The sequence below is a fragment of the Coffea eugenioides genome, chromosome 3 (assembly GCF_003713205.1).
Source record: "Coffea eugenioides isolate CCC68of chromosome 3, Ceug_1.0, whole genome shotgun sequence".
NCBI classification, from domain to species: domain Eukaryota; kingdom Viridiplantae; phylum Streptophyta; class Magnoliopsida; order Gentianales; family Rubiaceae; genus Coffea; species Coffea eugenioides.
The window spans coordinates 28,143,971-28,157,440 of record NC_040037.1 but is presented as its reverse complement, the minus strand read 5'-3'; the positions used below and the strand labels follow the sequence as shown (position 1 = coordinate 28,157,440).

The 13,470-nt window shown below is 38.7% G+C and overlaps 1 pseudogene; it reads left to right on the top strand.

The window, feature by feature from the left end:
- Nucleotides 1-9,741: 9,741 nt before the first annotated feature.
- On the top strand, nucleotides 9,742-9,919 carry LOC113767243 (annotated as a pseudogene).
- The last annotated feature ends 3,551 nt before the right edge of the window (nucleotides 9,920-13,470 follow it).

Genomic DNA, 13,470 nt, shown 5'->3' with positions numbered 1-13,470 from the left:
CGGCCCTGACTCAAGGCTTTCATAGAGATATTGAAGGCTTGGAAGGAGACAATCAAGTTATCTACACCATGATCCAAGCTCATGAAGAGTCAAGTTATCTACACCATGATCCAAGCCATGAAGAGTCAAGTGGGCCTCCAAGTGAGTTGGCCGAATAGGGCCTTAGGCCTTAGTGTTAGGAGTCTTAAGTTTAGATTAGTCCTTTTGTTAGCCATGGATTCGGCCCACCTTTGTCTAAGGATGGCCGAACCAGTAGGCCCTTTTTATTGAGTCCATGGGTCGGCCCACCTTGTCCAAAGAGTGGCCGACCATCTAGCCTTGCGATATTAGGGTTTCATTAGTTTTGCCTATATAAAGGCTTGCTTTGTAAGCATAAGGGAAGACGTTTTATCAATAAAGTTTTGCATATTTTCGATTCTTCTTGAGAGAGAGATTCGACCCCTTTACTTGCTTTGGCAAGGGTTTTGAGCAGTCTTGCGTCCTGTCCTAGATTGTTCTACCGACCTATTCCCCTGGAGTATTCACCTTCATCGGAGTGTCGTCTACAGTCTTGAATCAAATCGTGTCGTCCGTTTGGTTCTAGATCCCGCAATTCCAAGCGTTGGACATCCTTGTTAGATCCTTGGGCAAACGTGCTACGTGTCTCGAAACGTGTTGATCGAGGAACGTATCAAGTAGCTCCTCTCCTTCTCTTGGATCTCAGATTTCTTTTTCCTCCTCCGGGTTTTCTCTTCCCATTGATCCCGTAGCCTTTCTCACTTTTTCTTTTCCTTCTTTTTTTCAGCCGAGAGCTCTCTCGTTTCTGTCTATCTCTCTCTTTTCCTTTCTGGTTTTCTCCCTCGCTCCGCCACTCTCTTTTTCTTTCCTTGGCAGCCTCCACCTTCTCTCTGTCGTTTTTACCTCACCCGAAGCTCTCCCTCTTCTCTGGTTTTCTCCCCATTTTCTCTCATCCCTCCGTAGCCTCCAGCATTTTTTTTTCACAGCCGCCAACCGAGCCCCCCTCTATCTTCTGGTTGTGTTTCATCTATTTAAAGGCCCCAAAACCTACGATGAAAGGCTTAGATGGCCCTGCTCAAAAATGAGTTTATGTGGTTCATTGCTGCCCCTTTGATCTTGTCCTTGAGTGATGAGCTGAGTTGGTACTAGGAATGTTTGGTAAGAAAAAAAAACGTAATGGGAACGAAAGCCAGCTGCAATGTTGAGCCTTGTTGCTTCCTTACATATGAAACCCGAAGGATGATGAATACTGCACGTCCAAACATGCGCACGGGTCTCTTTCTTTTTTTCCTTTTTCTGTACCTAATTTTTGTTTTTCCCTTTCCTTTCCTGATTTTCTTTTCTTTGCAATAACTCGGTTAATTAATAAAATGGAAACAAAACAAACAAAAATAGCAATTTAAATAAAATCGAATAAAACTAGGAATAAAAGATAAAAACAAAATGCTAACATTTTTGTGTTTGATTGATGATTTTCCCCCTTTTTCTTTTTTTTTCAGTGGATTAATTAATAAAAACAAAAACAATTTTCTTAACAAAAATTAGAGTGAGATAAACTAAGCAAGAAATAATAATAATAATAAAATAAATAAATAAACAAAAATCACCTAGAATAAATAAAAGGAAAGGCTAAAATTTTAGTGTCTACAATTTCGGCCAGCTTGAATCCCACAAGTTTTTCCAACTTTCTTTCGTCCTTCTAACCGTAATCCTCTCATATAACAAATAAACAACAATAATCAAGCATTTGAATCCTCAAGTCAGCTACCTACAAGCCTCCTTAAGACCGCTAGTCTAGGATTAAAGCAAGATAAATGGTTTTCCTCAAGCCCGCTAACCTATACGTGGTTAGAGTTTCTGATACGTTCCTCGATCAACTTGTTTTGAGACACGTAGCACGTTTTCCCAAGGATCTTGCGAGGATGTCCAACGCTTGGAATTGCGGGATCTAGAACCAAACGGACGACACGATTTGATTCAAGACAGTAGGACGACGACTCCAATGAAGGTGGGTACTCCACGGGATAGGTCGGTAGAACAATCTAGGACGAGACGCAAGACTGCTCAAAACCCTTGCCAGAGCAAGTAAAGGGTCGAATCTCTCTCTCAAGAAGAATCGAAAAATATGCAAAACTTTATTGATAAAACGTCTACCTAAAACCTTACAAAGCAAGCCTATTTATAGGCTAAAGTGACTGAAACCCTAAAGGGACTAGGAAAGGGAAAAGTCGGCCCATGGTCTTGGGACAAGATGGGCCGGCCCATGCTCTTACTTAAACACTAATCAATTGCTAAATAACTACTAAGGCCTAAGGCCCTATTCGGCCAACTCATTTGGAGGCCCACTTGACTCTTCATGGGCTTGGGTCATGGTGTAGATAACTCGATTAAAATCCTTCAAGCCTTCGAGGTCTCTATGAGAGTCTTGAGTTAAAGCCGCTATCCATCTCGCCATCCGTGCACACATCAGTCCCCTCCTCTTAAGAAGGATTTGTCCTCAAATCTGGATGGAGATGAATGATACTAACAAGAGTTGCCAGTATGACGCCTCAAATCTCCACATATTGGCCCTCTTTGATTGAATAACACTTGCACATGTTATGATTAATATAATTCGGTGCACATGTCTCTTAGTCAGCTTCAAGGGCCTCTCGAACAAGGACATTCGCCAAGGTAAGAAGGAACGTGTGTAAGGCTTGTGAACGTTCCAGGTTGCAACACAAAGCTCTCTAATTTGTCTTCGAGTATGGGCATTCACGTGCACTTGATAACGATGTTCGTTGGGACTAAAAAAGCCCCGAATCTGGTTGTGCAAGATGGTACAGTTCGACCCTAGGCATTGCTGAATCGACTCAACTTTCCAAGCTGGAGGTAGGACACTGAACCACCCGTGTTGTACACCCATATAAACATGACCCAGGGAGGTAGGGGTAGCATTCGGATTGTGATTGACACACTTGTGTGCATCACCCAACATAAGCGGTAGCAATGAAGTGAGACGCACTCCATACGAATCACATGCGTTCGCGCCACATGCATCTGGAACAAGTACGAAATCAGGTTGCAACTCCTTAGTCATAGTTGGGGAAATTTTGGCCAACTTTACAACCTACAAACACAAAATAACCTTCAACTTGAAACAATTCAGAAATTGGATAAAGAAATAAGGGAACATTATTAACTAAATAGTAAGAAGGTTTAGAGCAAGATTGAAATGTGAGAACTCCCTTTGACACTTCAATATTCCTTCCACCAATTGATTCAACTTGAGAGTCCAGTGCTAGTCCTTCCTCATTAAGATCTACGTAAGAGCAACAAGAGTTAGTGCTAGTAACATGCTCAAAATAAGGCAAAGGTGATGAATGAACCATAGGTAAAGGACAAGAAGTAGAATCTGGAATTTCCCTTTTAAGATGAGCTCGAATGAATCCTCCAATGGCGCGGACAGATTTGATTGGACATTGTTCCATGAATTGATACCAAAGAGATTTAGTTCCTAAAAGACAAACTCCATGGAAACTCACAAAGTGTCCAAGTGACTTCGGGATGGAACATGCCATGACCAACTCTACTTAACTTTGTGTAATCTGCACAAAAGAAGAGATGCTAAACAAAGCAAAGGTGAGTTCGTTAGGAAAATAATAGGCCCTCCTTTTTTCTAGTTCATCAGTTGACCCTTTTTTCTCATTGCGTTCAACTCCCTCGGATTTTACCTCTTCGGGCACAATTTTCTCATCTAGCTTTTTCTCTATTCCATAACGCTCAAGCTCACTTTTCATGTATGCCAGATCAATACAAAGCTGGTCATGAGTAAGCGATATAAGTGCAAAACGACGACCATTAAATAAGAAGGAATACTTATTAGTATGTCCGTCATATTTAACTTCTCGCCTCAACATCCATGCTTTGCCCAACAACACGTGGGTCACCTGAATTGGGACTACATCACACAACACCTCATCCACATATTTGCCGATTTGAATATGTACAAACGTGTGCTTAGTAACCCAAACATCACCATGAGTACTCATCAACTTGTACGGTTGAAGATGATCAATGGTCGGAAGATTTAATTTCTCTACCATGATAGCACTTGCAAGGTTGACTTCACAACTCCCATCAATGGCCAAGCTACAGATTTTATCCTTGACACCGCAACGAGTATAAAACCAACCAAGCAACTGAGATTTGACGATGTCTAATTGCTCATCTATGCCACGTAATGCCACTTCTTTGACTCCCTTACGATTAGGAAAATAATATTGTGAGTTAGCTTTTTTGCGTCTTGTACTCACCATGATGTATGAGGAAACCTGCAAAAAGCTAGCAACGAAAGGGAATTCCCCTCCCCCACACTCAAGCTCACGCATATGTGCTCATCAATGAGTGGTCTGGGGTGGGTTGATGTTGCTCCATGCCTCTCTTTATATCCTGCAAAAGGTTAGTAACAAGAAGGATAATGCAAGTATATCCTCACTTCACTCCCTTAGTGTATCACTCTCCCTCGTGTATGTCACTCAAAGCGCTCGAATGGACTTACCAAATACCTTTACTTGTTAGGTTAGGTAGTTGAGAAATGTTGGGAATTCCCCTCCCCCACACTCAAGCTCACGCATATGTGCTCATCAATGAGTGGTCTGGGGTGGGTTGATGTTGCTCCATGCCTCTCTTTATATCCTGCAAAAGGTTAGTAACAAGAAGGATAATGCAAGTATATCCTCACTTCACTCCCTTAGTGTATCACTCTCCCTCGTGTATGTCACTCAAAGCGCTCGAATGGACTTACCAAATACCTTTACTTGTTAGGTTAGGTAGTTGAGAAATGTTGCTCAAACCCAATAATTGTCACCAACTTATCCACAAGTGTAATCATGAAAAGCAAGACACAATTGGGCGTGCGAATTGAAGTGGATTGGCCGGATCTTGGAAGGCCAAGGAAGGCCAAGAATAGTGCCAATGTGAGCACAATAAGAAAGGAAACCCTAGCTTCCTAAAATGTAGGCGAGTGGTTTCCTAAAATGTAGGAGAAAATGTAGGAGAGTGATCCTAACATGTAGGAGAGAATATAGGAAGGTGATGCCTAAAATGTAGGAGAGAATTTAGGAAAGTGCTTCCTAAGATGTAGGAGGGAATGTAGGGGTTATCCAAGTGTTCTACTTAGTTTCCTAAATAGATTTGGAAAACAAGTTAGTTTTGGAACCCATTTAGAAAACCTTTCCTTGAACAACTTTAATTAGCTTCCAAATCCCAACCTAAGATGGATTACCAAATCAGATTTGGTTTCCTAAAAATTCCAGATTTTCTCCTTCTTAAACCCTTCTCCAAGGTCGGTTATTCCTTCACAAAATCCCTTCTTCACAGCCGCACCCCTCTCCCAATAACCTCGGGCCCCTAGCCCCCAAGAAACAAGGCAATTCGGCTTCTTACTCTCCTTGCGCAACTCACGAACAACAAGAACTTCTTGGCCGAATGGGAGTAAAATTTCCAGATTTGGTTTCGGCTCAACACACAAGTAACGACCAACAATCCCTCAAAAATTCCTACGCAAGATTCAAGAGCCTTACGACTCCTCCAATTCGATTTCAAGAACCCAAGACACAAGAACTTCAAGAAGTGGTAGATCAATTTTTTTTTTGATTCTTTTTCCTTGTTCAATTTTCTGTTTTGGTGATAAAATTCAAGGAACAAATCTGTCTTGGTAATAAAAGAACGAATTTCCTTCTAGTTTGCACTCTTGCCACCCGAATGTCTTTCTTGTTTTCTTTCCGTTGCTGTTTTCTCTTTTTTTTTTTGACTTAAAGAACAACACAAACACTCGGCTGAAGTAGTAAAATTCCAGAAATAATGTCAGCCCTCCAATGTTCTCCTTCAGTCCTCCAGTAACTATCAAGATATGTATCAAAGTTTCAAGAACTTCAAGATTAGTTTCAAGAACCTCAAGAAGCCTAAAACTCTTGTAGATTTCCTTCAAGATTCACAACACCAACAAGTTTAAAACCCAAATCAGTTTAGAAAACTAACTAAAACAACTTGGATTAAGCACGAAAAACTTGGACAGATTTGACAATGAAAGAAACCCTAGCCGCACCTAAGAAACCCTAGCAGCACCTAAGAAACCCTAGCCGCACCTAAGAAAACCCTAGCCGCAAGTAGGAAACCCTAGCCGCAAGTTAAACCCAAGCAAGATAAGGAAACCCTAGCAGCCGTCACGTTATTGTCCTTGCTACCCAAGCAACAACCAACTAATGGGATAGATTTGGGAGCAACGTTGAAACACCAATGATCAGAATTTTTTTGATGCAACAACAACTCAATACCAAGAAACAATTTGTGGACAGAAATTATCAATAAACTAGACACAAAACACAATGGAGATAACACACCAACAAAATTTTTTTTTTGTTCGGATGAACAGTGTCGGTGAACAGTAACGAGGAACAGTGTCGGTGAACAGTGCTGTGAACAGTTTTTTTTTTTTTTAAACAAGGCAGCGGAAACAAGGAAAACTAAGACGAAAACTACGGATATAACGGAAGATACCTCCACCAAAGCTCTGAAGCCAACTGATACGTTTCTCGATCAATTTGTTTCGAGACACGTAGCACGTTTGCCCAAGGATCTAGCGAGGATGTCCAACGCTTGGAATTGCGGGATCTAGAACCAAACGGACGACACGATTTGATTCAAGACGGTAGGACGATGACTCCAATGAAGGTGGGTACTCCACGGGATAGGTCGGTAAAACAATCTAGGACGAGAGGCAAGACTGCTCAAAACCCTTGCCAAATCAAGTAAAGGGTCGAATCTCTCTCTCAAGAAGAATCGAAAAATATGCAAAACTTTATTGATAAAACGTCTGACCCCTAAAACCTTACAAAGCAAGCCTATTTATAGGCTAAAGTGACTGAAACCCTAAAGGGACTAGGAAAGGGAAAAGTAGGCCCATGGTATTGGGACAAAATGGGCCGGCCCATGCTCTTACTTAAACACTAATCAATTGCTAAATAACTACTAAGGCCTAAGGCCCTATTCGGCCAACTCATTTGGAGGCTCACTTGACTTTTCATGGGCTTGGGTCATGGTGTAGATAACTCGATTAAAATCCTTCAAGCCTTCGAGGTCTCTATGAGAGTCTTGAGTTAAAGCCGCTATCCATCTCGCCATCCGTGCACACATCAGTTTCAAACCTAAACTTGGAAGAAATGAAGAGTTTAAAGGGATGAGATGGTTACCCTTTAAACCCTAGGTGAAACAAGAATTTTCAATCGAAATTCCTCCAAGAAAAGTCCACAAGATCCCTCCTTGCTCCAAGATGGAAGGTTACTCCAAGTTATTTGCGATTTGATGGAGGTTTGGTGAGTGATTTGAAGCTAAACAATGGAGTTTTTCTTCTTCCTTCTTCCTTGTCTTTCTTTGGCCGAAAATGGAGAGGTAAGAGAGAGTGTGAGATGGTTTTTAACTTGTCTTGGAAGCTTGGGAAGAAAAGTAAGGGTTAAACAATCCAAAAGTCAACTAGGAATAGTTGTCGCGCGAGAGTTTCGCACCACCGTTTTCTCTCGAGTTTGATACACTTGTGCACTAATCCTCCAAGGTACTTCCTTTAATATGGTAATTATTCATCCTTAATAGTCTAGTATTAATTTCTTAAATCTCCCCTTAGTCGTTACGACGTGAAATACGAGAACTTTTGATTCGTGCGCGAAAAATGAATTTTAAGGGAAAACACACAACTAAAATTTAATTAACTAATTTTAGGGTAAATAATTATAAAAATAACTATTTTAAGAATAAAAACATGAGTCCTCACAAATTCTCCCCTTATTTTTGTCAATCATTCACTTTCCGCCAATCTTAATGGAAATTCTCTTTTATCAAAATTAAGCATCTTTTTATATTTACTAGGGGAAAAGCCAGCACAACATGCAGATATGGGGTGCTTATGTGTGCTTGTACGTAATTTTATTTTGGGCGAAGTTATAGTATTAGTAGTCTTGGAATAAAGGATTTCTCACGATAATTATAATGAAAGCTATCTTGTAGATATAATCACTCCATACTTTTCATTAACAATAACTATATCATTGGCATCATAGCCTTGGCTTTAGTTTCATTTCTACAATAGATGCTTAGTGGGTTTTATGGTAAAATACGTGACATTTCTATGTGGTATCTCCAAATGACAAAATTTTCTTATTCTTTAAAAAGCATCACATAATCACCTTATAATTTTAACGAAAGTGGAATTTGACCTTTAACCAGTTTCATAATAGGTAAAGGCATAAGAATTTACAAGATTGAAAAAAGATATGGTCAATTAAGGATTTAATGCCTTTTTAAAAATAAAATAGGGCCAAACTACAATTAAGAAGTCAAATTACTAGCTAATTGAGTTGTTTTCTCCTAAGAAGAAAAAAAATCTAGAAAAAAACCTGATCCTCCTCCTCCCCTTCAATGTCCACCACCTCTCACCACCATCCTTTCCACTACAACCAGCCATCCTCCCTTCCCCCTCTTCTTCATCCCCCTCTTCTTCCTCCACAAAACCATCGCTCTCCATCTTCTCCCCTTTCCCTCCTTTTCTTCCTCTCCCCTCCTTCTTTTCCTGTCTCCCTCCTCTCTCAACCCCACATCGCAACTCACAATCTATATGTGCATTCTCACAACTGTACTTGGACTATTGGCATTTGTAATGTTGCCTTGTGTGATTTTTCCTGTATAGCCTTGATAAGACATTTGGCCCATCTGAATTCAGTTTAGCCTAATAATCTTGGTATGAAATGAAATGCTCATGTATTAGTAGCAGCAATGCGGCATTGATGTATGCATTGATTGTTTGAAAATTACCCATTTGCTCAGGTACATGGTACTATCTTTTGCTGTACAAGCTTGTAAATCCTTTGCTATAAGTTCTCCATTTCATTTATTTTGGTACAATGAAAATTTGTGGCGCCTGTGAATTTAGGCTTACACATTGTTAGGACATCTTGTTTAGTTCAAGAAAACTATGAGATGTGGTTATCTTTTCTCCAAAAGTTGGTTCACAAGATACTTTAAAACTACAAGTTGCCTGTTTTGGGCATAATGAATAGAATGTTTGCTATTCATAGTATGTACCAAAGAAAAAATATATGAGGGAGAAGGGTGGTATTATGGAGGAGGAAGAAGAGGGAGAAGGGGAGGATGGTAGGAATGGTGGTGGTTGGGATAGAGGGGATGGCAGTAAGAGGTGGTGGAGAGGGAAGGGGAGAAGAAGGAAGAAAGAAAAAGGAAAATTGAAAAAATGAATTAAAAATAAAATTAAAATGGTTTTGTGAATCAATAAAAAAGAACAAATTATTTTTTTGAATAAAAAAGGGAAAAGAATATAAAGTATAAAATAAAATTATAATATTGTTAATAAAGAAGGATAAGACCTGCTACCGGTAAAGTAGCAGGTTAGAAATGACCTTTTCACTTTAGTTAGAAACATAAAGGGGTTATATGATGCCTTTTAAAAAATAGAGAGTTATGTGTCTTTCGATGATACCATAAGGAGGTTCCGTGTATTTTACCCTTCTTTTTATAAAAAGGTATTGTGTACCATTTCGCATGTAATGAGACCTGAAACTGTATCATTTTAGATAATACTATTCACATATAGATAAAGATTTATGCATCATATGTAGTAGCATTACTTAGATGATACTATTTATAAGCAATAGCATTACACACTTTTAAGATAATGTAGATATGTAGCATTATGCATTACCTTTCTCGCCCTTTTGGCTAAGATGAATTGTAGTATCTGTTCTTATCAGTTCAATATTTGATGGGCCAATTAACTCAATTTTTTTAGGGGGAGGGCATATCATGGTAGCTTGCTATTGAGGCTCTTGAGCATTGCCTTTGTGACAGCCCCACCTCCCCTTAGGGCGTACCCCAAAGGTTAGCAAATTGCCTGTCCCACTCTCGTCAGAACTAACTAATCCAAAAGTATCACCAGTACTAAAACGTACAACATTACTTCAAAACATTACAAACCAAAACTATATATATAATTCAAGGTTAAAGTACAAGTCAAAGGATTCAACTTATACAAATACATATAAGGTTTACTAATATAGAGGAGCTTAAAGAAAAATGTCTAAAGTCTAGAGCTAGCTCAACTCTTCTCAAACTCACATACCCAAGACTTCGCCCCTGTAAGGAAAACAAAGTTGATAGAGTGAGTTTTCGCCCAATGAGGTGCCACAGGTCATGCAGTTGAAATCACCTAGTTAGCACTTTAATTTGTCAAATATAAGCATCAAGTGAAGGAATAAATAAACACCACAACCAATACAGAGCAGTTCAAATAAAAGGATACAGATGGCTCTCAAGAGCCAAATTCCTCAGTCGCACTAGCTTGATCCAACCTCATTGACATTTCGTCAATGTTTAGTGAAGCAAAAACATGGACTGTAGATCCCCACTTTACACTAGTTTCCATCCACCAAACATACCCCTTACCAGACCTGAACACCAAACAGAAACAGTGGTGGTAATACTCGAGTATACCAAATATCAGAAGGATTCAGTATTCAGTGAATTAGTGATAGTTTTCCTCATGGTTCGTCAATCTACCTCGATCAAACCCTTGCTGACTCGATTCGATTAACTACCAATGAGGTTTGAGCACAAATTTCACAGTAAGGTCGCCGAATATTAGGCTCCAAACAACATCAATTTCATGCACAAATAACAAATTTCAATTGAATAGTAGATCGGTCAATAAGTGGAAGCGAGTGTGATAAAGTACACACCCGTCCCGTCCAGGATAAACTAAAGCCACAGTCATTCAAATCATGAATTCCAATCACAAGTAAAATATTTAAGCAACAAGTCACGCGAGTGGTACACTCACCAGTTCAAGCAAAGTAACGTCAAAAGTTTGTCCCCTGGTTATGCCCTTGATCACCAACAAACCCTAAGAACAATCAAGATAAAAGTATTATGGTTCAACCATCCAAATCTTAGGTGAACCAAAGAAAATCCAAGTAACTACTAGGGAAAATATTCAAATATGGTTTTGGAGTGAAAAAAGAGCATTTGGACTTAAGGAACATCAGTAACCAAGGATTTCCTCATTTCAATTCATGGTTGGAAATTTTCAGCAGCAAAATAGTGAAGAAAACAACCAACCTCGAACTTAAAGTGGAACAAATGCAACTAGAAGGCATGCTAGAGGAAACCATTACTTTTCCTCTTATTTTACACATGATTTTACCAAAATTTCAGCTTATACACCACCACCAAAGTGAATTCAAGCAATCACATGTAACCTAAATCCAAACCAACCCCAAATCACCCCTCTAACATCACTTATTTCACAAAAAAGGAAGTAATGAAAATTTCAGCAGCACCTCCCCTTATTTTCTTAACTTTTCCATCCAAACTCAACACCTATATTCATAGCAATCCAACCTCAATCACAACCCCAAGTTATAGGCTATAAAGTACACTTGTTTAAGGCTACAAAACCATCCAAAATAGCCAATTATCTAGCTCAAATTCAACCACAATAAAGCTAGAAATTTGTAACCCTAAGCTGAAATTTACAAATTTACAACTACAAGCTGAAATTTTCTATAATCAAGCCAAAATAACATATAAAAGTTAGAAAATTCACATGGCAAAGCTACTGGATCATAGCCAAGCTCAACTCATCATATCAAAGCTGAAATTTCTCACTCAAAGCTAGAATTTTCCAATCACCACACAAACCATGAATTTTTTCATGAAAACTACCAAAAATTAAGCTTTAAATCTACTCATATGCAAGTTATAAAAGAAAAGATGGTTTCTTGATATAGTTACCTTGAAACCCTATGAAGAAATGGAACCCTAGAGCTTCTTCCTCCCAAATATTTCCACCAAAACCCTTAATTCTGCCTAGATGTCACCTTTTATGGAGTAGATTACAAGTTTATGACTCAAGGATTCAAGCAAGAGTTGGAGGTTGAAGATGAAGTTTTCTCTCTTTTTTTTCCAAGAAGTCGGCCAAAGGAAAGGGAAAGATGATGGTTTTTTGGTCAATTTTTTTGTTAATTAAAGGTTAAGAACGGTCTTAGTCAAAGTCCAAACTCCATGGCTTTTGTGATAAGTGGCTTCTAAGGGTTAATCCTCATCCTATTGTCTTCCAAATGCTAAAATATTTAGCTTACTTCTAATTATTCTTGAACATCTTATAAAATAAAGTTCTTTTGCACAAAACTCCTCCTAATCTTCAAAAATTTATCGCACACACCACGCTAGTGGGTCCTACTTCCATAATGCATTACGAACTTAACATACTCTAACTTATACAAGGAAAATGATTTTAAAACTTGACTCACTTATAAAAATATATAGAAAATTAAAGTAATAAGTTAAAGTAAAGAAAATTTATTCGAAGAAATAAAATAAAATAAAGAATTTTTTCAGGTCCTCACAGCCTTGGCCTTGCACTATAGCCCAGGGCTGGCGCACACCACCCTATGAGGAAAAAAAAAGATATGTAGCAAAAGTAATGGTTTTATAGCTCTTGCATTAATAGCTCAGGTATGTTGTTTTTTTGTCTTGGGCACCTTTGATGTAGCGGCCTTAGAATCTGCGTGTTCATCGGTATTGGTCTTTACTGGATTGTCTTTTTTTTTCTTCTATTGCAGTGTCAAGTTTTTCTATTGGTGGATCTCCTTTGGATTTGGTACAATTTCTGCACAATAGGCATTGACTTCTGCTTCTTGAGAAACTGCAGTAGCTTGATAATTGGTAACATATATGGCTATGAGTCTGTTCTCTTCTACATTTACATTTCTGGTATGAGCTATAATGGCAATAAACTTCTCAACACTGATGGAGTTGTGGCTATCGTGTGATTTCTTGACTAGGCAAACTATTCTGTTTTGCTTGGTTGCATTCACAATGTCTTTGTAATGACCATTGTTCGACATGAAAAAAAAGTTTTAAGTTTTTTTTCAAACTTGCAATGTGACAAAAAAAATGTAGGTTTAGAACTTTACCTTCACCTCTTGGTTATGAATTTTAGCTATGGAGAATGACAACAAATGGTAAGCATCCTTACCATTGAGGTCAAGAGTTATAGCACCACTCATATAGGCAATCTAGACAGCCAACCTACATCAGCGTGGTGTAGATTTTTATTATTAATGTGTAATTAACTAAATTTGTAATTTGTCACCACCAAAAATATTCTTACTAAAGTTCCACATGGATATCTTGTTAGCATGAAGTGCAGTTAATGTCCCAATTTGGCCTTGCTTTTATGCATATGTAGCAAAATAGTTATGAATAATACCGATTATGATTCAAAGATTGGGCTGAGTCATCAACGAATGGCCTACTTGCTTCGCAACCATTTCGGGTCACATATGAGAAGATAGACTCACTAAGAAATTGAAGAGACTCGGTCGACTCGAATTGAGTCGTCTCCAAGACGGATTGAAACAAGCAAAT